We start from the raw sequence: 25226 nt of genomic DNA, 5'->3' as shown, positions 1-25226 counted from the left end.
CTTGAAAGGATATTGGAGCGGGAGGGGGAGAATCCAGTTGTTGTGGTCCATGTTGGTACTAACAACATAGGCAAAGCTAGGGTGGAGGACCTGTTTGGGGGTTACGAAGCACTGGGAAGGAAATTGAAGTACAGGTCCTCAAGGGTCATAATCTCTGGATTACTGCCCGAGCCGCGTACCAATTGGCATAGGGATAAGAAAATTAGGGAAGTAAACACGTGGCTAAGGGATTGGTGTGGGAAAGAGGGATTCCACTTCTTGAGGCATTGGCATCAGTTTTGGAACCGGGGGGGATCTGTACCGTTGGGACGGTCTCCACCTGAACCGATCAGGTACCAATGTTCTAGCGAAGAGGATAAATAGGGTGGTCAGTAGGACTTTAAATTTCTGAGTTGGGGGAAGGGAAAGTGAAAGCGACAGGGAGTATGGAGTTAAATGGAAAGATAAGCAACAGGATAGCATATGTGCAGGCGGATTTAAATTCGAGGCAGACTGGGAATGCAGCAAAAAGGAAGGATAACTTAGGACATCTTATGACTTCCAATATCTCAAATGATAAAGTTAGCATTAAGGCACTTTACCTGAATGCTCGTAGCATTCGTAGCAAAGCAGATGAACTAATGGCACAGATCATAGTGAATGATTATGATGTGGTAGGTATCACAGAGACGTGGTTACAGGGGGGTCAGGACTGGCAGTTAAACCTCTAAGGATTTTCAACATATCGAAAAGACAGGGAGGTGGGCAGAGGGGTTGGGGTTGCCTTGTTAGTTAAGAACAAAATTAAATCTATGGCACTGAATGACATAGCGTCGGATGATATGGAGTCTGTGTGGGTGGAATTGAGGAACCACAAAGGCAAAAAAACCATAATGGGAGTTATGCACAGACCTCCTAACAGTGGTCAGGACCAGGGGCGCAACATGTACCGGGAAACAGAGAAGGCATGTCAGAAAGGCAAGGTCATGGTGATCATGGGAGACTTCAAGTTGCAGGTGGACTGGGTAAATATTGCCAGTGGATCCAAAGAAAGGGAATTCATGGAATGCTTACAGGATGGCTTTTTGGAACAACTTGTCATGGAGCCCACAAGGGAGCAGGCTATTCTGGACCTAGCGCTATGTAATGAACCAGACTTTACAAAAGATCTTAAAATAAGGGAACCCTTAGGAAACAGCGATCATAATATGGTAGAGTTCAGTCTGCAGTTTGAAAGAGAGAAGGCAAAATCGGATGTAATGGTGTTATACAGTTAAATAAAGGTAATTATGAGGGCATGAGAGAGGAACTGACAAAAATAGGTTGGAAGCAGAGCCTAGTGGGGAAGACAGTAGAGCAAAAATGGCAGGAGTTTGTGGGTATAATTGACACTGTACAGAGGATCATCCCCAAGAAAAGAAAGATTATCCGGGGAGGGACTGGACAGCCATGGCTGACAAAGGAAGTCAGGAAATATATTAAAGAAAAAGAGAGATCCTATAAAGTGGCCAAGGGCAGTGGGAAATCAGAAGATTGGGAAGGCTACAAAAACAAACAGAGGATAACAAAGAGAGAAATAAGGAAGGAGAAGATCAAATATGAAGGTAGGATAGCCAGTAATATTAGAAATGATAGGAAAAGTTTCTTTCAATACATAAGAAACAAACGACAGGCAAAAGTAGACATTGGGCCACTTCAAACTGACGCTGGAAGCCTAGTGATGGGAGATAAGGAAATAGCAGGAGAACTTAACAAGTACTTTACATCAATCTTCACAGTGGAAGACATGAGTAATATCCCAACAATTAAAGGGAGTCAGGGGGCTGAGTTGAGTATGGTTGCCATAACAAAAGAGAAAGTGCTAGAAAAGCTAAAAGGTCTTAAAATTGATAAATCTCCTGGCCCCGATGGGATATATCCTAGAGTTCTGAGAGAGGTGGCTGAGGAAATAGCGGAGGCATTGGTTGAGATCTTTCAAAAGTCACTGGAGTCAGGGAAAGTCCCGGATGATTGGAAGATAGCTATTGTAACCTCCGTGTTCAAGAAAGGATCAGGACAAAAATGGAAAATTATAGACCAATTAGCCTAACACCGGTTGTTGGTAAAATTCTAGAATCCATCATTAAGGATGAGGTTTCTAAATTCTTGGAAGAGCAGAGTCTGATTAGAACAAGTCAACATGGATTTATTAAGGGGAGGTCGTGTCTGACAAACCTGTTGGAATTCTTTGAAGAGGTAACAAGTAGGTTAGATCAGGGAAACCCAGTGGATGTGGTCTATCTAGACTTTCAAAAGGCTTTTGATAAGGTGCCACACGGGAGGCTGCTGAGCAAGGTGAGGGCCCATGGTGTTCGAGATGAGCTACTGGGATGGATTGAGGATTGGCTGTCTGACAGAAGGCAGAGAGTTGGGATAAAAGGTTCTTTTTCAGAATGGCAGCCGGTGACAAGCGGTGTCCCGCAGGGTTCAGTGTTGGGGCCACAGCTGTTCACATTATATATTAATGATCTGGATGAAGGGACTGGGGGCATTCTAGCGAAGTTTGCCGATGATACGAAGTTAGGTGGACAGGCAGGTAGTACTGAGGAAGTGGGGAGGCTACAGAAGGATCTAGACAGGTTGGGAGAGTGGTCCAGGAAATGGCTGATGGAATTCAACGCGAGCAAATGCGAGGTCTTGCACTTTGGAAAAAAGAATAAAAGCGTAAACTACTTTCTAAACAGTGAGAAAATTCGTAAAGCCAAAGCACAAAGGGATCTAGGAGTGCTAGCCGAGGATTCTCTAAAAGGTAAATATGCAGGTTGAGTCCGTGATTAAAAAAGTGAATGCAATGTTGTCATTTATCTCAAGAGGATTGGAATATAAAAGCACCTTTGAGCTATTGAGACTTTATAAAGCTCTGGTTAAGCCCCATTTGGAGTTCTGTGTCCAGTTTTGGTCCCCACACCTCAGGAAGGACATAATGGCACTGGAGCGTGTCCAGCGGAGATTCACATGGATGATCCCTGGAATGGTTGGTCTAACATACGAGGAACGGCTGAGGATCCTGGGATTGTATTCATTGGAGTTTAGAAGATTAAGGGGAGATTTAATAGAAACGTACAAGATAATACATGGCTTGGAAAGGGTGGACACTAGGAAATTATTTCCGTTAGGCGAGAAGACTAGGACCCGTGGACACAGCCTTAGAATTAGAGGGAGTCAATTCAGAACAGAAATGCGGAGACATTTCTTCAGCCAGAGAGTGGTGGACCTGTGGAATTCATTGCTGCAGAATGCAGTGGAGGCTGGGACGCTAAATGTCTTCAAGGCAGAGATTGATAAATTCTTGATGTCACGAGGAATAAAGGCCTACGGGGAGAATGCTGGTAAGTGGAGTTGAAATGCCCATCAGCCATGATTGAATGGCGGAGTGGACTCGATGGGCCGAATGACCTTACTTCCACTCCTATGTCTTATGGTCTTAAGAAATCTCCATGCTCTCTAAAAAACATTATCTATCTATAAATGTACACGTTTAGCAAATATTCTTGACACCAGAAAATGACTGAGAAGGCATTTCGGAAAGAGGAAGATGATACCGAAAGTTCAGGAGGATCCATTCTGTGTGAACTTTGAGAGACTAAATTTTAATTTATTGTTCTTAATACTTGGATTTATATAAGTAGGAGCAGTATTATCGAAACAGTATACCTATTAGAATTTAGTTCAGTAAGGGAATAGGTAGTAGTTTGTTAGTAATTCTGTTAATTTGTTTACGGTTGCAGTTAGATAAATAAATTGTTATTTGTTAATTATAGAGTGGATGAAAGGATTCCATTTCATTTAAACACTCGTGTATAAAAGATTGGGGGTAAGAGGTAGATTGTACTAATTTCACACTACATTTATCAGATTGCAAGGCTCCCCTCTGGGTATTTGGATGGCTATATGAATAGGAAGGGTTTGGAGAGATATGGACCGGGTGCTGGCAGGTGGGACTAGATTGGGTTGGGAGATCTGGTTGGCATGGATGAGTTGGACTGAAGGGTCTGTTTCCGTGCTGTACATCTCTATGACTCTAAGGCCATAAGACGTAGGAGCAGGAATTAGTCCATTGAGTCTGTTCTGCCATTCAATCATGGCTGATACGTTTCTCAATCCCAAACTCCCAATTTCTATCATAATCCTTGATCTTCAAGAACTTATCTATCTCAGTCTTAAATATATTCAATGACCTGGCCTCCACAGGATTCTGTGGCAATGAATTCCATCGAGTCACCACTCTCTAGTTGAAGAAGTCTCCATCCTAAAAGGTTTTCCCTTTACTCTAAAACTATGCCCTCAGGTCCTAGTCTCTCTACTAATGGAAATATCTTCCCAACATCTACTCTGTCCAGGCCATTTAGTATTCTGTATGTTTCAATTAGATTACCCCCAACCCTCTGAACTCCGTTGATTTTAGATGCAGAGTCTTCAAATGTTCAGTTTTTCATTTCTGGGACATTCTCGTGAACTTCCTCTGAACATGCTCCAATGCCGGTATATCCTTCCTAAGATATGGGGTCCAAAACCGCACACAGTACTCCAAATGTGGTCTGACCAGAGCGTTATAGAGCCTCAGAAATACACCCCTGTTTGTACATTCAAGTTCTCTCAAGATACATGCCATCGTTGCATTTTCCTTCCTAACTACTGACTTCATGTGCAAGTTTTCCCTTGAGAGAATTCTAGACTAGAATTCCCAAGTCTCTTTGCATTTCAGACTATCAGAGAGGTATCCATCTCCGTTATGTAACACAAGATAAATCAAGATGCTGGAAAAGCACAGCTGGTCAGGCAGCATCCAAGGAGCAGAACAGTTGTCATTATGAACATAAGCTCTTCATCAAGTTGTTGGGGGGCCCAAGGCAGCTGAGAGATAAATGGGAAGGGGGTGGGAATGCAATAGGTAGCTGAAAGTGGGGGGTTAATAGTGATAGGTCAGATTGCAGGGTGGAGGGGATTAGTGGGAAGGAAAATGGAAAGGTAGGACAGTTCAAGAGGGCAGTGCCAAGTTGCAGAGTTGGATTTAGGATAAGGTGCGGGGAGAGGAGATGAGGAAACTGGTGAATTTGACATTGATCCCGTGTGGTTAGAGGGTCTCAAGGCGGAAGACGAGGCTTTCTTCCTCCAGGCGTCTGGTGGCTAGAATTTGGCAGTGGAGGTGGCCCAGGACTTGCAGAACATCTCAGATGGTCTCCCTCAGATGGGGGGAGGCACCGTGGGGAAAGAATGCCGTCTGAGGTCTTTCTGCTTAAGTTAAAAGGGGTCCGCTCGATCATCGGACCCTCCCAGTGCCTCAAATACATGTAAAGAGAGCCTGTTTCAAGTAAGAGATTCCTTTGGATTGAGTCAAGCTCTAATGTTTATTTATTTTCTTGAAATACTACTGTACAGAACCAAAATGCATTTATGACTATGTACAGCAGACAGACATCACTGAGAATCATTCTGGGAGAAGTCAGCAACTCTATCATGCATGACTGTGCTCTACAGTCTGTCCCCCAGGACACACACTGAGTCAAACATCAACTGCACCTGGAGGGTAATCAACTCAGTGAAAGACAGTCTTAGGTTTGTCCTAAACTTGTTGGGCTTCCAGTATTTGGAGTGGGCACCAACCAACTGTTGCAGACTGGCACATTCCAAGGTGCAGGATTTCATGCTAAGGGACTCACTAAAGCTTAGGCAGCTGCTGCTCAGGCACGGTGGGGAAAGACAACTGTCTGAAGTTTTCCTGAAGTTAAATTGTGTTTGTTCAGTTATTGGACCCTCATGGTGTTTCAAATGAAAGCACAGCCTGGTTCACGGTGGCTCAGTGGTTAGCACTGCTGCCTTACAGCACTAGGGACTCAGGTTCAATTCCCACCTCAGGCGACTGTCTGTGTGGAGTTTGCACATTCTCCCCATGTTTGCGTGGGTTTCCTCCACAATCCAAAAATGTGCAGGTTAGGTGAAGTGGCCATGTTAAATTGCCCATATTGTTATTTACATTAGACAGGTATAAACGTAGGGGAATAGGTCTGGATGGGTTGCTCTTCTGAGGGTCGGTGTGGACTTGTTGGGCTGAAGGGCTTGTTTCCATACTGTAGGGAATCTAATCTAATCAAGTTAAGAGCTAACTCTATTCAGTGAATCAGAGGTAAACTCCAATTTTTGTTTCCTTGCTATGTTACCATACACAATTGAATTGTGATTGTGTGTGTGTGTAATATATATATTATATAAAGATAGTGTTTAACAATAAACTATATTTTTGAAATTAAAAAAATTCTGGGTGAGGTCAGCTCAGTCAACACTGAACAGTGGATCATAGAAGAATCCCCATCCTCCGCCCAGGATAAACAGGAGGAAGAACATTCAACAGAGGGATGTCACAGAGGAGCATTCGGGGAAAAGTCAATTCAGTCACCATGAACAATGGATCATATTGTGTCAAGGAACAGAAGCCTCAACCTTTACATCACTGTAATGTTTCCATCCTTCTCTCTTCCTCCTCTAACCAAAAAAATAAGAGAGATTAAGAGCGGCTATTGGGAAATTTTTTTTTAGCCTAGTAAGGTACCTGTCTGTTTATATAGTTTGCATTGCAATTTAACCAAACAATTAATTAGAGAATACCAACAACATATTTTGAAAGAGACTGCTGTGTGGTGGAAGTGCCGCTGGCTGGTATAAGTGTGGGCTTAGATGAATACTGGTCTTTGCTGAGAAAGGAAGGTAAGGTGACATTTTTTTTACCTTTCTCAGTGTAACGGGACAGAGATGACAGTTATGGCAGTGGTAAGTTCCGACTGCCATTTGTGGGCGATCAAGGAGCAGTCTAATGTTCCTGACAACAATGTCTGCAGATGTCTGGAGGAAGTGTGCAGCTCTTTACAGACTATGTGGTTCGGTTAGAGTGGCATTTAAACACACTGAGAAGTACAAGGGGGCAAACAGTGTAATAGACACTAGTTGCAGGGAGGTGGTCACGCCGCAGGTTCAGTCAGGTAGATGGGTGACCACCAGGAGACGCAGGCACGTAATGCGGACGTCTCCTGAAGTTAATCCCCTCTTGAACAGATATACCATTGTGCATACTTTTGGGGGTGGATAGCCTCTCAGGGGAGAATAACAGCAGCAGCCAGACCTGCAGCACCACAACTGGCTCTGCTGTAAGGCAAGATTGGACAAAGTCTAAGTGAGCAATAGTAGTAGGAGATTTGCTAATTAGGGGCACAGACATACATTTCTGTGGCTGCATTCGAGACTCCAAAATAATGTGTTTCCTCCCTGATGCTGAAAAGGATGTTTCTGAGCGGTGTTATGGGGGAGGGTGAGCAGCCAGACATCTTTGTGCACGTCTGTACCAATAGCATTGGTAGAGAGAGGGAAAGGTGCTGATCTCTGGATTACTAGCAACACCACGTGAGAGTGAGGCAAGCAACAGAAAGATAGGACAGATGAACGCGTGGCTAAGTAGCTGGTGCAGGGTTTCAGGTTCTTGGATCATTGGGACCTCTGCTGAGGCAGTGGTGACCTGTACAAGAGCGATGGGTTGCACCCAAACTGGAGGGGAATCAATATCTTAATAGGGAGATTCGCTAGTGCTGGTTTAAACTAGAGTGGCAAGAGGCTGGGAACCAAAGCAGCATGGGGGGCAAGTGGAGTGATTGAGGGGAAGGTAGATGTTAGCACCAGTAAGTCAGAAAGGAAGAACAGACAGAGATAGGTAAATGAATACAATGGTACTAATGGGCTGAACTATATTTGTTTCAACACAAGGAATATTATAGGTAAGGCAGTTGAGTTTAGAGCCTGGATCTGTGCATGGAACCATGATGTTGTCACCATTACAGAGAATTGGTTGAGTGAGGGACAGGACTGGCTGCTCAACATTCCAGGGTTTTGTTGTTTTAGATGAGATGGAGAGGAAGGTAAAAGGTGTGTAGGAGTTGCATCACTAATCACGGAGAATGTCACATTTACAGACAGAGAAGACATACTGGAGGGTGCATCCACTGAGGCAATTTGGGTGGAGCTCAAAAATAACATGGGTATGATTATACTATAGGCTCCCCAACAGCTGCCGAGACTATAGGAACAAAATATAGTGGCAGATTATGTTAAGATGCAAGAACAACAAGGTTGTCATAGTCGGTGCCATTAACTTGCCCACTACTGAATGGGACTCCCTTACTGCAAGAGGCTTAGACAAGGCAGAAGTTGTTAAGTGTACCCAAGACGGTTTCTTGAAACAGTATGTGGATAGTCCAAGTACAGGGCTGTCCATATTGGACCTTGTATTGGTTAACGAGCCTGGCCAGGTGACTGACCTATCAGGGAGAGAGCATTTTGGAAATAGTGATCACAGCTCCTTAGGTTTTAGGGTAGTTATGAAAAAGAATAAGTCAGAACCTTGCAAGAAGGCACTAGATTTGGGAAGGGAAAATTATATCAGTATTAGGGAGGAGCGAGAAAGTGTTAATTGGGAGGAGCTGTTATCGAGCAACAGGACTGGCATGTTCCAGAAAGGAGGAAGGACAAGGATGGTAAGGTAAGGGACCCTTGGATAACCAGGTTGTGAATTTAGTCAAAAGGCAAAAAAGATGTAAGGTTTAAGAAACTAAAATCGGATAGGGGCCATGAAGGATATAAAGGAGGCAGGAAATAACTCAAGCAGGTAATGAGGAGACCAAGAAGAGGCCAGAAATGACCTTGGTAAGTAGGGTTAAAGAGAATACAAAGGAATACTATACATACACTGAAAACAACAAGACAACTAGGGAAAAGGTAGGACCGCTCAAGGATAAAGGAGGGAACTTGTGCTTGGAGGCAGAGGATGTGGGAGAGATCTTAAATGAGTACTTTGTATTGGTATTCAGAAAGATAAGGAGGATAATGAGATTAGTGTGGAGCATGCAAATATTCTAGGACATTTTGAGACCAAAAAAGAAGTGCTGTCAGGTCTCTTGAAGAGCATCGGAGTAACATAGAAAATAGGTGCAAGAGCAGGCCATTCGGCCCTTCGAGCCTGCACAACTATTGCATGGTCAGCCTTGATTGTATTCAATCTCAGTATCGCACATCCACTGTCTCTCCATAGCCCTTGATCCCTTTCACTGCAAGAGCCACAAGCAGCTCCCTCTTGAATATATTTTATGAAAGTAAAGAATTCCCCACATTCACAACTTGAGTGAAGAAATTTTTCCTTCTCTCAGTCCTAACAGATTCCCTTTTCTTTTTCGACAGTAACCCCTAGTTCAGGACTTCCCCAACATCAGGAATACCCTTTCTGCATCTTATTCAGACCCATCAGGATTTATATGTTTCTATGAGATTCCTCTTCATTCTTTTAGATTCCAGCAAGTTTAAGTCCACTCAATCTAGTTTTTCTTCATAAGTCAGTTTTGTCATCCCAGGAATCAATTTGATGAACCTTTGACAGACTCTCCTCAATGGCAAGAATGTCCTTCCTCAGTCTAGGAGCCAAAACTGCACACAATACTCAAGAGGCCTCACTGAGACCCTGTATAACTGCAGCAAAACTACCCTATTTCTATACTCAAATTCTCCCATTATGAAGACCAGCATTCCATTAGCTTTCCTCACCCCCTACACATCAACCTTCAGAAACTGTTCCATCTTGACCCCCAGGTGTCGTTGCATTTCACCATTTGCTGAACTGACATTATTCAGATAATAATCTGCCTTCCTGATTTTGCCACCAAAGTGGACAACCTCTAATTTATCCACATTTTTCCGCAGTGAGGCAGTCTGTCCAAGGCACCATGGAGCCTCTTAGCAGCCTCTTCACAGCACCCAGCTTAGTGTCATCTACAAATTTGGAGGTTCACTTTCGATTCCTCCGTCCAAATCGTTCACGTATATTGTGAACAGCTGGTATCCCCGCACTGAATTCTGCAATACCCCACTCATCACTGGAAAGGACCTGCCACTCTGGAAAGGACCTGCTTTTTCCAATTTTCTGCTTCCTTTTTGCCAACTGATTCTCTATACACATCAAATGGATAAGGTATATAAGTCCCCAAGGTCAGATTACTAAGGGCAGCGAGAAAGGAGATTGCTGGCATTTTGTCCAAAATCTTTGTATCCTCACTAGCCACTGGAGAGTGCCTGGAGGACTGATGAGTAGCTAATGTTGTTGCTCTGTTCAAGGGAAATAGGAATAATCCAGGAAACTATAGAACGGTGAGTCTCACATCGGTGCTTGTGAAGCTATTGGAGAGAGTTCTTAGGGATAGGATTTACACGCATTTGGAAAAGCTTGACCTACTTAGGGACAGTCAGCAAAGCTTTGTGTGGTGCAGATCATGTCTTACGAACTGAATTGAATTTTTTGAGGAGGTAACAAAGGTGATCAATGAAGATAGAACAGGGAATGTTGTCTATATGAATTTTAGCAGGTTTTTCGACAAGATCCTTCATGGTAGGCTCAACCAGAAGCTTAAGACACAAGGTCACTAATCACTTAGATTCAGGGTTGATTGCCCACGGAAGGCAGAAGGATGCGGTAGAAGGGTGTTATCTTAGCTGGAGGTACATGACTAATGATGTTCCACAGGGATCCATACCAGGACCTCTGCTGTTTGTGATATAGATAAATGACGCTGATGAAAGTGTAGATGGCTGGGTTAGTAGATTGTAGATGACAAAAAGATCAATGGAGTTGTAGATAGTATCGAAGACTGCCAAAGGATACAATGAGAGTTAGATCAATCGTAGATATGGGCAGAGAAATGACAGATGGAATTTAATTCAGGTAAGTGTGAGGTGCTGCACTTTGAGACATCAAATGTTAAGGAAAAGTATACAGTTAATGCAGGACCCTGAACAACATTGATGTACAAAGAGATCTTGGGGTTCAAGTCCATAACTCCCTGAAAGTGGCCACTCAAGTAAATAGGGTGGTAAATAAGACGTATGGTATTCTTGCCTTTATTGTTCAGAGAACTGAGTACAAGAGTCAGGAAGTCATGTTACAGCTTTTAAAGACTTCGGTTAGGCCACACCTAGAGCATTGTATTCAATTCTGGTTGCCACAATACAGGAAGGATGTGGAGGCTTTGGAGAAGGTGCCCGAAGAGGTTTACCATGATGAGCTATATGAAGAGGCTCAAAAAACTCAGGTTGCTTTCTCTAGAGCACTGGAGGCTGAGGGGAGAACTGATAGAAGTCTATGAAATTAAGAGATGCATAATCAGGTTTGACAGTCAGAATCTTTTCCTCGGAATTAAAACGTCTAATACTAGAGGGTATGCATTTAAGGTGATAGAGGGAAAGTTCAAAGGAGATGCGAGGAGCAAGTTATTTTTCAGAGAGTGATGGGAATCTGGAATGAACTGCCAGGGGTGAGGTGGAGACAGATACGACATAGGCATTTTAGTAACCGTTAGATAAGCATATGAATATGCAAGGAATGGAGAGATTTGGATGAAGGGCAGTCAGAACGGATTAGTTTAATTTAGCATCATGTTCGGCACAACACTGTAGGCCAAAGGGCTGTACTGTTTTATGTTCTATAACCAGTTCTTACCAATTGAATGATTATAGGTGTTTATATTTTGGTATGTGGTTTGGTTCCACTTTGACATCCTATTTGGATATGTTTACTGATAACTTGTGATCAAGTACATTAAGCAAGATTTCCTCGACCGAAGAGTGATTATAATCTGACTTTAGTAGGTTTCTGCAGAACTCCTTTTGCTTCCATTATAATACGTACTATATCTTGCCAAAATTAAGCTTTGAGTGAGCCAAAATGCTCACTGCAGTGCAGTGCACGTGCATATAGAAATCTGAGAACTCCTTTGAAAGCGCAAAAGCAGAAATTGGGCAACCTACAGACACAACTGAACACAGGGAAAGATAGTGCAGGAAATCCCCTTCAAATCCAGTGATATTTGATAACTGGTACATCGATTTGAATACGGGGAGGGTGATGACTAATTGGAAGAATATAAAAGGGGCGGCACATTGGCTCATTGATTAACACTGCTGCCTCACAGCACCAGGGATCCAGGTTTGATTCCAGCCTTGAGGGACTGTCTGTGTGGGTTTCCTCCTACAATCCAAACGGTGGGCAGGTTAGGTGAATTGGCCATGCTAAGTTGCCCATTGTGTAGGTTGTTAGTCAGGGCTAAGTACAGGATAGGGGAATGGGTGTGGGTGGGTTATTCTTTGGAGGGCCAGTATGGACTATTTGGGCCGACCAGCCTGTTTCCACACAGTTAAGATTCTAATTCTAAAAAAAGTCCTGCTCATTGGGGAATTTGGTTGAATTCAATGACCCAGTTCCACTACTCTCTAGGGAAGAATATTTCACAGACTTTACAGCTCCATCAGGAGAAAAAAAAAATCCTCAAATCTACCTTAATAGGGAAGATCTCTTATTCTTAAATTGCATTCCTAGTTCAAGACTCTTCCTGAAGAAGAAACATCCTCCTGGCATCCAACTTATCAAGCCATCTCAGGATTTTACATGTTGCAGTAAAATCACCTCTCATTCTTCTAAACACCAATGCGTACAAGATAAATTATGTAATCTTTCTTCATAAGGTCGACATCCCAGCGATGAGCTGAGTGAAGTTTCGAATCATAGAATGCCGACAGTGTGGAAGTTCTCTGAACTGTTTCTAGTGCAATTATATTCTCCTTCAAATAAGGTGACAAAAAATGTTCACAGAATCCCAGGTGGGGTCTCAATAAGATCCTTCAAAGCCACAGAAAAATATCTTGGCTTTATGCTCCATTCCCCTCATATCTTCCCGGTCAACTCATGCCCCTCTATCTATTCCCATGACTCCTTATCGCCCCATGGCAACTAATGCCTCCTGCCCAACCTGAGCTCCCTCAAACCTGCATGCCCCATTTCATTTACTTTCACAATATGCAGAACCAATGAGCTATTTGGTAACAATAGCAAATGTACTACTGTTAAAATAGTGTTTTAGAAAACAAACTATAAACTTATAAACATGTCGAACAGAAGGACCAAAGTATCAAGAACAGAGGCTTCAAACATTTCACACCTCTTCGTCTTAATGAAAATCATAGTTAGATATTGACAGAAGAAATCACAGAAAAAGCTAATGACGACATAAAATTGACAAGTAGACAACAGTTTGTTTTATGTTGTCTAAACAAAACCAACTATTTTTATCTTTTTAGAATGCTGTGCTCAGTCAAGCATGTATGATGAGAACATCCAATTCAATGGCAAAAGTTCACGTATTGATCCTCACTATAGCACATTCATCAAAAGCATAGGTGCATATATTCTCAAACACACATATTAATTAGAAATTATCAATGTGCGAGTACCATTGTTACATCAATTGAAATGACTCAAGGCAAAGGCCAACCATTTCAGAACTTGCAACGAGCAATTAATCACGAGCAATAATTTGCCAACGATGCTCATATATTCATACTGAAGCAAAACAAAAGTGACCTGGAGTGATTTCACCGAGTCCCAATTTGATCTGTAATCCTTTAAAACCCAGCATGCACACAAACATTATGAAACATTGGATAATCAGCCATATTTTATGGTGAAGATTCCAGTTGGTGTGGGGATGAAAGCACCAGAAGGAGGAAAGATTTTTGACCGAGCAGCCCATTGTTCATCCTCACATGTGCAGACATTTTGTTGAATGACAGCTGATGGAATCTATTGATCAAGATCCAAAAAGACAGCTCATGAATTAATTCCCAGGCAGCGGATTCAGAATGTTCAGTGATAGGATTGGTGTTACTTGGTGAACATGACCATATAGACAACACTGTTTTCTCATCACCCTAAAATAACTTATATAAAGCACTATCTAAAGTTTGATAATTGCTGATTGGAAAGTTATTATAGAGATATCCAATATAAGAGTTCAGCAGACTCAAGACTGCGGATACGCATTCTGTTTTCTTGGGCAGTCTGACCTCATAGACTGGACTGCACTTCCTTCTCTCTCCATAGGTCAGCTTGGAAAATCCCTAGTGACAAACCCTTTGCTGTCAACAAAATAGGCTAAGAGAAAATAATTACTGGCACAAATGTTCATGAGAATCAAAATACCAGCTGCAAAAATAAACCAATAGATCCCTGAAAGTGTTTACCGAACTTTTCTTCAGTATCAGAGACTGATTTAATCTGCAAAGCTTCCTGGGATATTCTCCTCCTCAACTGTCTCCGGCTTTATTAGACATACTTGAAAGTCAATGGACAGGTGCTTCCTAACCCCATTTAAACTGTAGTTTCAGACACTTGCTTCTAGTTCAACCAGAATATTAAGGATGGTCCCCCAAACAAGGAAGTAATCTGATTATTTAGATTTTCTCACTTTTACCAACTTCTAATGAGGCAATCAAAAGCTAAATAATACTCAAGAAGCTTGACAACATCCAGGACAAAGCAGTCCACTTAATCAGCACCACATCTACGAAAATTCAGTCACTCCACCACTGAAGGTCATGAGCATCAGTGTGTATCCACAAGAATATAATGCACATATTCACCATAAATCCTTGGACAACACCTTCTAAGTGCATGACCATTACCACCTAGAAGGGCAAGGGAAACAGATATATAGGAACACCAGCATGTGCAAGTTCCCCTTCAAGTGTGTTACCATCCTGACTTGGCAATATATTGCTGTTCCTTCACTGTTACTGGGTCAAAATCCTGGAATTCACTCCCAAACAGCATTGTGGGTCTACCTATAAAGTTGGCTTAAAAAGATACCTTTACACTGCCCTTTCAGGTGCAACGAAGAATGAGCAATATTTGCTGGCTTAAATATGTACAAGATATGGTTATGCCTGTAATTTGGGTAAATAAACAAAAATATTGGCCCATTTAATAATTTTAAAAGGATGAGTAAAGTACAATAAAAATTCAATATGAGTTTTAAACGAAGAGTACTACTTCTCAAGGAAAGCTATTAAATATAATTGTTAAAGCTCCCATTATAGAAACTCTCTCTTTATTTCAGTCTTTGAATACAAAAACAAAGATGAGAATAGTTCATAAGTTCTTTTGCAATAATACATACCTATCTTCAATCTTCCTGTTTAAACTCTTAATGGTGGACCCTCCTTTGTGTTCCTTGTGAGTTCCCTTCTCTTCTTTCAATTTCTGTTTAAAAGTATAGTTTGTGTTTAATAATTATTCTAAAAGCCTTATAATTTGGTTTCATGTTGCCCCCACCGCAAGCCATCACCCCCACCACTCTGACTCACTCAATATTCTTCCTCACCTCAAGCCTAAATCGCCTCTTATTCAGTGACTGTGTTCTCTGATTTCAGATATCACCACCAGAGAAAATATTTTCCTGCATCTACTCTGTTGAGACCTGTAAAAATGTTTATACTTCACTGAAATCACCACTCATTCTTCTAAACTCTATACAATACCAGTTCAGTCCTCCCACATAATACTGTCATCCAAGGATTCATTTGATGAATCTGTATTGTTTTCCCTTTGTGATAAATATTTCCTTCCTTGGGTAAGGAGACCAAACCTTGATACACCATTCCAGGTACCATCTGACTAAGGTTTTACAGCAAGACTTCTTAGAATAAAGACCAATATACATTTGCCCAGAAAACTGCTTGCTGCATCTGTATGTTAATTTATCATGACTTATGAACAAAAGTTCCTTTGAACATCAACATTTATCAATCTCTGACCTTTTAAGAAATATTTTGAATTTATTTTTCTCACCGTGGTAGATAACTCCATAAATTTCTACATTAATTTCCACATAATGCTATGTTCTTACCCACTCGATTAACATATTTAAATCCCTATGAAGCTCTGTTGCTTTCTCCCCAGAACTCATTTTCCACCTAGTTCTATGTAATCATCAATCTGGCCAATTTTACATTTGGTTCTCACAGCCAAATGATTGATATAATTTGTGAAAGCAGGGACCCAAAGACTTGAAAATCCAATAGTAAACAGTACGCCAACCTGAAAATGACCCATTTATTCTTAATTTCTACTGTTTACCCATGGACTGATTCCTAATCCATGTCAATAGTTTATATTACCTCAAATTCCATGTGCTCTAATTGGTTTACAAACCTCATGTGGAACTTTCTTGAAAAACTTCTTAAAATCCAGTGGTTACCCCACACCTACTCTCATATTTTCAAGTTGGGGGAGGTGGTGACATTGTGGCAGCATCATTACACTAACAATCCAGAAGCCCAGGTTAATGTCATCAGACATGGGTTTGAATCCCACCATGGCAGATGATGAAATCTGAATTCCATAAAATCTCTGGAACTAAAAATGTTAGCCTCATGATGACCATGATTCTGTTACATCAACATTTTCTAAGTATCTTGTGATAGTATTCATCACATGCCTTCATTAGTTGGAGCATTGAGTCTAGGAGTTGGCAAGTCATGTTCAAGAAATGTAAGTCTTTAGTTAAGCCATGGTTGGAGTACTGCTATGGTCACAACAGGACAGGAAAGATGTGGAGAGAGTGCAAAAGTAGTTAACAAGAATATTGCCTGGATTGGAATGTATTAGCTATAAGGACACGTTGGACAAACATAGATTGTTTTCGCTAGAGCATCACAGGCTAAAGGGCAACCTGGCAGAAATATATAAAGAGAGAGAGTTGTTAATATGAATGTTGGTCCCTTGGAAGATGAAACCGGAGAGTTAATAGTGGAGAGCACTGAGATGGCACAGATGCTGAATTAATGCTTTGCTTCAGTTTTCACAGTGGAGGACAACAGTTGGCACAGGCAAGTCAAAAGCAATAGATAAAGGTAGAATTTGGAACAAACATTGACAGGTAAAGAGTACTAAGGAAATTATTAGGATTGAGGATAGACAAGTCCCTCAGGCCTGGATGACCTACATCTTATCATATTAAAGGAAGTTACAGTGGAGATAATAGATCCACTGGTTACAATATTCCAAAATTACCTACACACGGGTAAGGTTCCAGTGGATTTGAAATGACCTTATTCAAAAAGGGAGGGTGGCAAAATGTGGGAAACTACAGACCAGTTAATTTTAAATCTGTTGTTGGGAAAGTGTTAGAATCAATGATCAAGGAAGCAATATCAGGACATTTGGAAAGTCAAAATGCTATCCATCAGAGTCAGCACGGTTTTAGGAAGGACAAGTAAGGTTCGATTAATTTGCAAGAGTTCTTCAATAATGTAGCAAGCAAGGTGAATAATGGGGATGCTGCAGATGTAATTTCTCTGGACTTCTAGAAGCTGTTTAATAAGGTGCTGTACAAAAGGTTAACTTAAGGTTGGTTCATATGGGATTAGCCTGGATAGATGAGAGTCGGGATAATTTTTTTTCTGAATGGCAAGACGTAAATACTGGGGTGCAACAGGTTTGGTCCTTGGACCCCAGTGATTTACAATCTACATTAACGACTTGGATACAGGGATAGAAGACTACAGCCAAATTTGCAGATGACACAAAAATAGGTGGGACGGTAAATTGCACTGAGGAAATAAAAATCTTACAAATGGATATAGATAGGTTAGGAGAGTCAGCTAAAACGTGAATTTAAAGTGGATCAGTGAGAGGTCATGCATTTGGGTTGTAAAAATGGAAAGGTGCTCTATTATCTTAATGGGCAGAGACTTCAGGGTGCTCTGGTGCAGAGAGATTTTGATGCATTTGTTCATGAGTCACAGCAAACTAGCATGCAGGTACAGCAGATAATAAAGAAAGCGAATAGAATGGCTTTTATATAAAGGTAACAAAGTATTAGCAAGTTTTGAGCAGATTTGTAGCTCAGTTTGAGGTTTTGGATGTAGGTTTGTTCGCTGAGCTGGAAAGTTCGTTTCCAGAAGTTTCATTATCATACTATCATCTATACAGTGTAATCAAAAACACCAGGTACCCAATATGTCCGCCGATTTCTCAGCAACAAACCCCAACAAGCAGACAAAACATGTCGAGAAACCCGAGCCATTCTCCATACATCAGAGACACCTCAGAAATGACTGTTCAGACCCACTAAAACAGCAGCTAATGAACTTGAAAGACTCTATACAGACAACAAGCAAAACTAATGTCATTCACAAAATACAGTGCAAGGACTGTAACAAACATTACATTGGACAAACAAGCAGAAAACAGGATACATGAACATCAACTAGCCACAAAAAGATAAGACACACTGTCACAAGTATCCTTACATACAGATGAGGAAGGATACCACTTTGGACTGGGACAACACATCCATGCTAGGACAAGCCAAACAGAGACATGTACGAGAATTCCTTGAAGCATGGCATTCCAACCAGAACTCTATCAACAATTGTATTGACTTGGATCCCATTTATCACCCCCTGAGAAAAAGAACAGAAAATTACACCACCAACCCAAGGAACCCAAAACACATAAATAAAAAGCGGGCCATGCCACCAGTGCTTCATCCGGAGGCTTACTGATGATGTTGGAGTAAAAAGTGAGGTCTGCAGATGCTGGAAATCAGAGCTGAAAATGTGTTGCTGGTTAAAGCACAGCAGGTTAGGCAGCATCCAAGGAACAGGAAATTCGACGTTTCGGGCCAGAGCCCTTCATCAGGAATGAGGAGAGGGTGCCAGGCAGGCTAAGATACTGATGATGTTACCTAGTATGGTGATTGAACATTTGAAAATACTTCATTGAACATAATGAAGTATTGTTGCAATAATACAAGTTACTGGCGAGACCGTACCTGAATATTGTGCACAGTTTTGGTCCCTTTATTTGAGGAAAGATGTAATGGCATTGGAGGCAGTTCAGAGGAGGATCATTAGATTGATCCCAGAGATGAGGGATTTGTTGTATGAAAAGAGACTGAACAGGTTAGACCTATAGTCTCTGGAATTGAGAAGAATGAGGGGAAATCAAATGGAGGTATTCAAGATGATAAAACATATGGATAAAACACTCATGGAGCAGACACTTCCTCTTGTGGGGAAATCTACAATGAGATGTCATAGTCTTAGGATAAGGGGTAGCAAATTAAAACAGCGTTGAAGAGAAACTACTTCTCCCAATGGATTGTGAATCTATGAAATTCGTTACCCCAAAGTGTGGTGGATGCCGGGACAGTGAGTAAATTTAAGGAGGAGTCAGACAGATTTTTAATTGGTAATGTGTTGAAGGAATATGGAGAGAAGGCAGAATATGGGGGTGAGGAGCAGATCAGCCATTACTGAATGGCAGGCAATCTTGATGGGCCGGATGGCCCTAATTCTGCTTCTATATCTTATGAACTTACGAACTGTGCAAACAGATGTTAATAGCATGATTGTTGGCACAGACATGTTGAGTTGAAGGGCCTGTCCTATTTTAGCATTTTCTCTACTACTGTTGTCAAACCTGTATTTCCATGTTTTCTTGCTCCTGTCTTCTTTAAATAATGGCATTACATCGCTATCTACCATTTTACAGGATTCACTGCATAATCTACAAAATTTTGGAGGATGATTATGAATCTCTTCCAATGCTCTTGGAAGTAGCTTTTCAGATTGAGGGTATTTATGAATTTCTAGTCCCATCAATGTCTGGTTTGTTTTTTTTACTTATACCTACCTTCCTGAGAAGCAGGGATCTTTCCTTTTGTTTGTCAATATTGACATCATCAATGTAAACGTCTCTGACAAAGAACTGATATAACAGTATCTGAAACCTAATTTCTGAAAAGAACATGGTTTGTTATTTTCTTCTCACTTGGGAGCAAGTAGCTGATTAAATGTAATGTCAAGAAGTTTGAGATGATGCACTTTTGGTAGACGTGACAACAAGAGACAATACAATTCATAATTAACAGCAGTTCTATTAAGTGTGTAGTCTGCCAGAATGAAGAGACCTGGAGGTGTATCTGAATCTATATCCGAAGGTAGGAAAACAGTACTACGTTCCAGCTGCAATTTGAATGATCAAATTATCAGATGTGGAGCAAAACACTACTTTATTCACACACTATATCCAAAATACAACAGAAGAAATAAGAAATTGGAATAATTTAACTCTAATGGAAAACTTAACAGAATACTAACATGCAAGAACTGTAAAAAACATTACATCGGACAAACAAGCAGGAAACTTGCCACCAGAATACATGAACACCAAAAGACACGACCCACTATCATTAGTTTCCATACATACAGACAAAGAAGGACCTCACTTTGACTGGGACAACACACACATCCTAGAACACGTGAAACAAAGACACGCATGAGAATTCCTAGAGGCCTGGCATTCTAACCTGAACTCCATCAATAAACACATCGATTTAGACCCCATTTACCTTTCCTTGAAAAAAAGAATTCAAAATGGCATCATCCACCTTAAGAAATCGAGACTATAAATAGAGAGGTGGGACATACCACCAGCACTTCACTGGAGACTCTCACTGTTGACATTACCTAGTCATGATGACAAAACATCTGAAAACAAACCTTCCAGTTCAGCGAGCTAACTTACATCCATCTCATTGGCCAGAGCCACAAATCTTCTCAAAAATATTTAGTTTACAACCTTATCACTTTAGGATTTCCCTATCCCCAATTTCTATCCCTCACTAACTGAAATTGAGCTTGCAATAGCCCAAGTCATATTCCTGGGTCATGTTATTCAACATGGACAGATAGCTCCACGAGATATGAAAACAAAGGTTATTGGGGAGTTTTTCATATCATCAATGAGGGAAATACTACAATTCTTGAGATTGAGGGTTTTTTTGGTCAGAAGTTCATACCACATTTTAGCAGTGTAGTTGTTCTGCTGACTGACTTATTGAAGAAGTGCAGAAAATCTCAATGGATGGAGGAACGTGAGATGGCAATTAATAGCCTTAAAGCTGTGTTAGCCACACCTAATTATGCAAAAACCATTCAAGGTAGCTGTCGATGTGAATAATGAGAGTATCAGTGCTGTACTCTTGCAAGACAACGAGATAGAAATACCTATTGGGTATTTTTCCAGAAAATTGACTAATCATCAACAGAAATATTGATGAGAAACATTATTGAGAAGGAGACCTTGAGCTTGGTGTTGACATTGCAACATTTCAACTATTACATAGCCAGTAATGTATTTGAGACAATTGTACATACAGATTATAACCACTTGAACGTTTTGGAAAATATTAGGATAAACATTTCAAATTGTTTAGATGGAGCTTATTATTAGTCATTCAATTTGAAGTTATGTATGTGGCAGGATAAGAGAATGCAGTTGCTAATGCATTGTTGCAACTTTGATGAAGCAAGACAGAGGCACTCGGTGGTGGGGAAGAAAACAGACTAAAATGGACTATATTAGTGAGGTGCTTTGCAAGGTTTCAGTCAATATAATATATGTAATGTAATGTACTAATTGTGTAAGGCTAAAGGTTTTTTTAAAAATGAAGTCATGTTTGTATATCTGTCCATGTTGAATAACGTGGCCCAGGAATATGACTTGGGCTTTTGCAAATTCACTGTTCATCGGGTTTACCACCAACCTGCTTCCCAAAGTCAGTCAACAATTCTGATAGATGGTCCAAATGTTTCTTCCTCATGTGACTAAAGGTCACCAGGATGTCGATGTACAGTTTGAAAGGTGTATTTTGTGGTAGTTTCTTTTAAGAGGAAGATTGAACAAGAATTGTAGAGCTATCTGTGGTAACATAAACAGCTTGTGAGGCCTTCATTTTTTTAAAGTTGGAACAATAGAAGCAATCTGAATAGGTGTGCCCAGCTCTCACAGACCAGGATTTCTAATTTTTTTCAGCATTTAGGTTCAGCAGAGGCCAGAGCAAGCCTCTGCTGAAAAAGCAGAAGATATTTTTTCCTTAACACAATTATAGCTAGATTATGTTTCGCTTTGCATCTGGGTTATGTGAGGCAAATCTATTTTCTTAATTGACTTTTTGACAAAAGATATGTATGCGATATTACTTTTTGGAACAGCTAATTAGTCATAGTTAAAGTGTCTATTATTGTTAAGTTACTCCAAGTTCTTCTTTCTTTTGTTGCTTTTTAACCTCAATGTTTGAATAAATCGTGTTTTGCTTAACGTCGAGTAGCTTGACCAGCAAAATTGCATCTGGAACACAGCATTTTTCATTTACCTTTAAAATAAGAAAAAGGTTTTAGACAACCTTCTTAAACTATTTTGAGGAAGTCTGATCTAATCCATAACAATGGTTCGTTTTTTTTAAGGGGGAGGTGTGACAATACTGTGGCTTTAAGATGTGTATTTTGTCTTTTTTTTGAAGAGGTGTTTTAAGACAGAGGTAGAGAGCTATCTATTGAAAGTCCATAAAGTAAACAGTTTGTGAGGTCTTGGGGATTTTTTAAAGTAGGAAGAATAGAAATAACCTGAATGGTTGGGATAAGCTCCAATAGAACCATGACTTTTAGAATTTTTTCAGTAGCAGCTGTTAGAGTCTTAAATGGATGTGGAAGCTGTTTTTCCTCTCTCTGTTACAGATAAAAGCTGGGAGTTCTCTTCCTGCTGCTAGAAGTACATGAGACAGAATCTGTTTTACTGGAATTGTCTTTGTTAAGGACGTGTTTATGGAATGTTACTATATTGGAAAAATTACTATTTAGTAGTTAAATAATCTATTATTGTGTTAACTTTTGAATAGAGTTGTTATTCTAATTTCTTCTTTCTTTTGTTGTAATTTAAGTGTAGTATATGAATAAAGTGTGTTTTGCTTATATTTGGTTGTTTGACCAATTGAATTGCATCCGGAACGCAACATCCGACACGTGCCTTTAAAATAAGAAAACATTTGGGTCTAGGCTATATTCTTAACAGATTTAGAGGGATTTTAGTATGATCCATAACACTTTCAATCTCTACATCCAAGGCATTAACATAGATTATAAATTGTTGGAGCCTCAAGGACTAAATCCTTTTGCTGACCAAACAGCCAGTGCTGTGCCAATCTTTTTTCCCAGCAAATGTATTACCCCAAACCCCATGTGTTCCTAACTGGTATATTAACCTTTTTTGCAGTACCTTATCAATTGCCTTCTAGAAATCCAATAATACTGCATCTAAAGAACATTCCTTATCCACTTTTCTTGTTATATCCTCAAACAACTCACGCAAATTAGTCAAACATGATTTACCCTTCATAAAACCATGATGTTCTGTTTTTTGACTTTGTAAATTCAAAAATATGTTAAACTATAGTTTCCTACTTTCTGTCGTCCTCCCTTTTTGAATAAGGGCTTATAACAGTAGATTTCGGAATTTTGGAAGGTGACAACCAATCTATCCAGTAAATCTGCTGTCACTTACCTTAAGACCCTAGAATGTAGGCGATCAAGCCCTGTAGACTTGCCTGGCTTTTCCCAATAGTTTGCTCAGTAGTTTATCATTAATAATGGTAATTAGTTTGAAATGCCTTCTTTAGTATATGTATTTTTTTAAAAATTCATTCGTGGGATGTGATCATCCTATCTGGCCAGCATTTATTGCCCATTCCTAGTTGTCCTAGGGAAGGCGGTTGTGAGCAGCCTTCTTGAACTACTGCAGTCCACGTGCTGTTGGCTGACCCATAATCCAAGGATTTTGATGTGGCGACAGTGAAGAAATAGCAATATCTTTCCAAGTCAGGACAGTTTGTGGTTTGAAGGGGAAACTGCAGATGATGGTGTTCCCATGTAACTGCACCCATGCATCTCTTGTACTCTAGATGGAAGTGGTTGCATGGTTGGAAGGTGCTGTCAAAATATTATTGATGAATTTCTGCATTGCATCTTTTAGATCATACACAATACTGCTGTTGAGCACTGAAGGTAGAGGGACTGGATATTTATGGATGTGGTGTCAATCAAGCAGGCTGCTTTGTCCTGGAAGGTGTGAAGCTTCTTGTTGGGCTGCACTCATCCAAGTAAATAAGGAGCATCCATCACATTCCTGACTTGTGCATTGCAGATGATGTGTATCGCTCGCCGCAGTATTTCTAGCCTCCGACCTGCTCTTGTAGCCACTGTATTTATGGGGGCAAATTCTGTTGAGTTTCTAGTCAATGTCATCCCAAGTGGGTAATTCAGTGATGGCAACATCATTGGATATCAAAGATGGTGATTAGATTATCTCTGCCTGGCATTTTTGTAGTGCGAATCTTACTTGGCACATGTCACCTCAAGCCAGGTTATTGTCTAGATCATGTTGCATTTGAACACTGGCTTTTCGGTGTTCGAAGAGATGCAAATGCTGCTGCACACTACAATCATCGGTAAACTTATGACGTTATGATGGAGAGAAGCAGCTGAAGATGGTTGGGCCGAGGACACTACCCTGATAAACTCCTGCAGAAATGTCCTAGAGATGAGATGTCTGACCTCCAGCAATACAGCCATCTTCCAATGTGCCAGGTATGATTCCAAACAGTGGAAAGTTTGTCCCCTAAATCCCACTGATTCCAGTTTAGCTACAGCTCCTTGATGCCACAGTCGAATGTGACCTTTGTGTCAATGACCGTTACTCTTACCTCACGCCTTGAATTTTGTCCATTTTAGAACCACGGCTATAATGTGGTCAGGAGCACAATGGCCCTGGTAAAACCAAACTGGGTGTCAGTGAGCAAGTTATTGTTGAGTAGGTGTGGCCATAGTATTGGTGATGACACCATCCCTCATTTTACTATGATTAAGAGTAGAATGATGGGCAGTAATTTGCTGTATTATATGTGTCCGGATTTTTATGTATAAGAGAAATCTGGACAATTTTCCATATTGTTTTTCAGATGCTTCAACACTAGTGCCAGAATGTTGTCAGATATCCATAATCTTTGCACTACCCATTGCCTCCGACCATTTCATGTTAAGTGAATTGAATTGGCTGAAACCTGGTTCCTGTAATGAAGGGGACCACTGGAGGAGGCTAACATCAAACATCTATATCACAGTTCTAGCTAAAGGTTTTTGTGCATGTTTCAGCCTGTTTCCTGTGGAGACAGCACAACTTGCATACCGAATAACACAAGCAGAAGTTAACAGACAGAGCTATGTAAACCTACAACCAATGGATCAGATCTAAGCTCTAGTGCTCTACTGCCACACCCAATCACAAATGGTGGTGGACAATTAAATGACTCACTGGAGGAGGAGGCTCCACAAATATCCTATTGGTCAATAACAAACGAGCCCAACACATTGGCACAAAAAATGCAGCTGAAGCATTTGTAACATCTTTCAGCCAGAAGTGCCAAGTCCATCACAGTCTCCTCCAATGATCA

The sequence above is a fragment of the Hemiscyllium ocellatum genome, chromosome 15 (assembly GCF_020745735.1).
Source record: "Hemiscyllium ocellatum isolate sHemOce1 chromosome 15, sHemOce1.pat.X.cur, whole genome shotgun sequence".
NCBI classification, from domain to species: Eukaryota; Metazoa; Chordata; class Chondrichthyes; order Orectolobiformes; family Hemiscylliidae; genus Hemiscyllium; species Hemiscyllium ocellatum.
The sequence above is the reverse complement of the archived record's forward strand: the minus strand, read 5'-3'. Positions refer to the sequence as shown.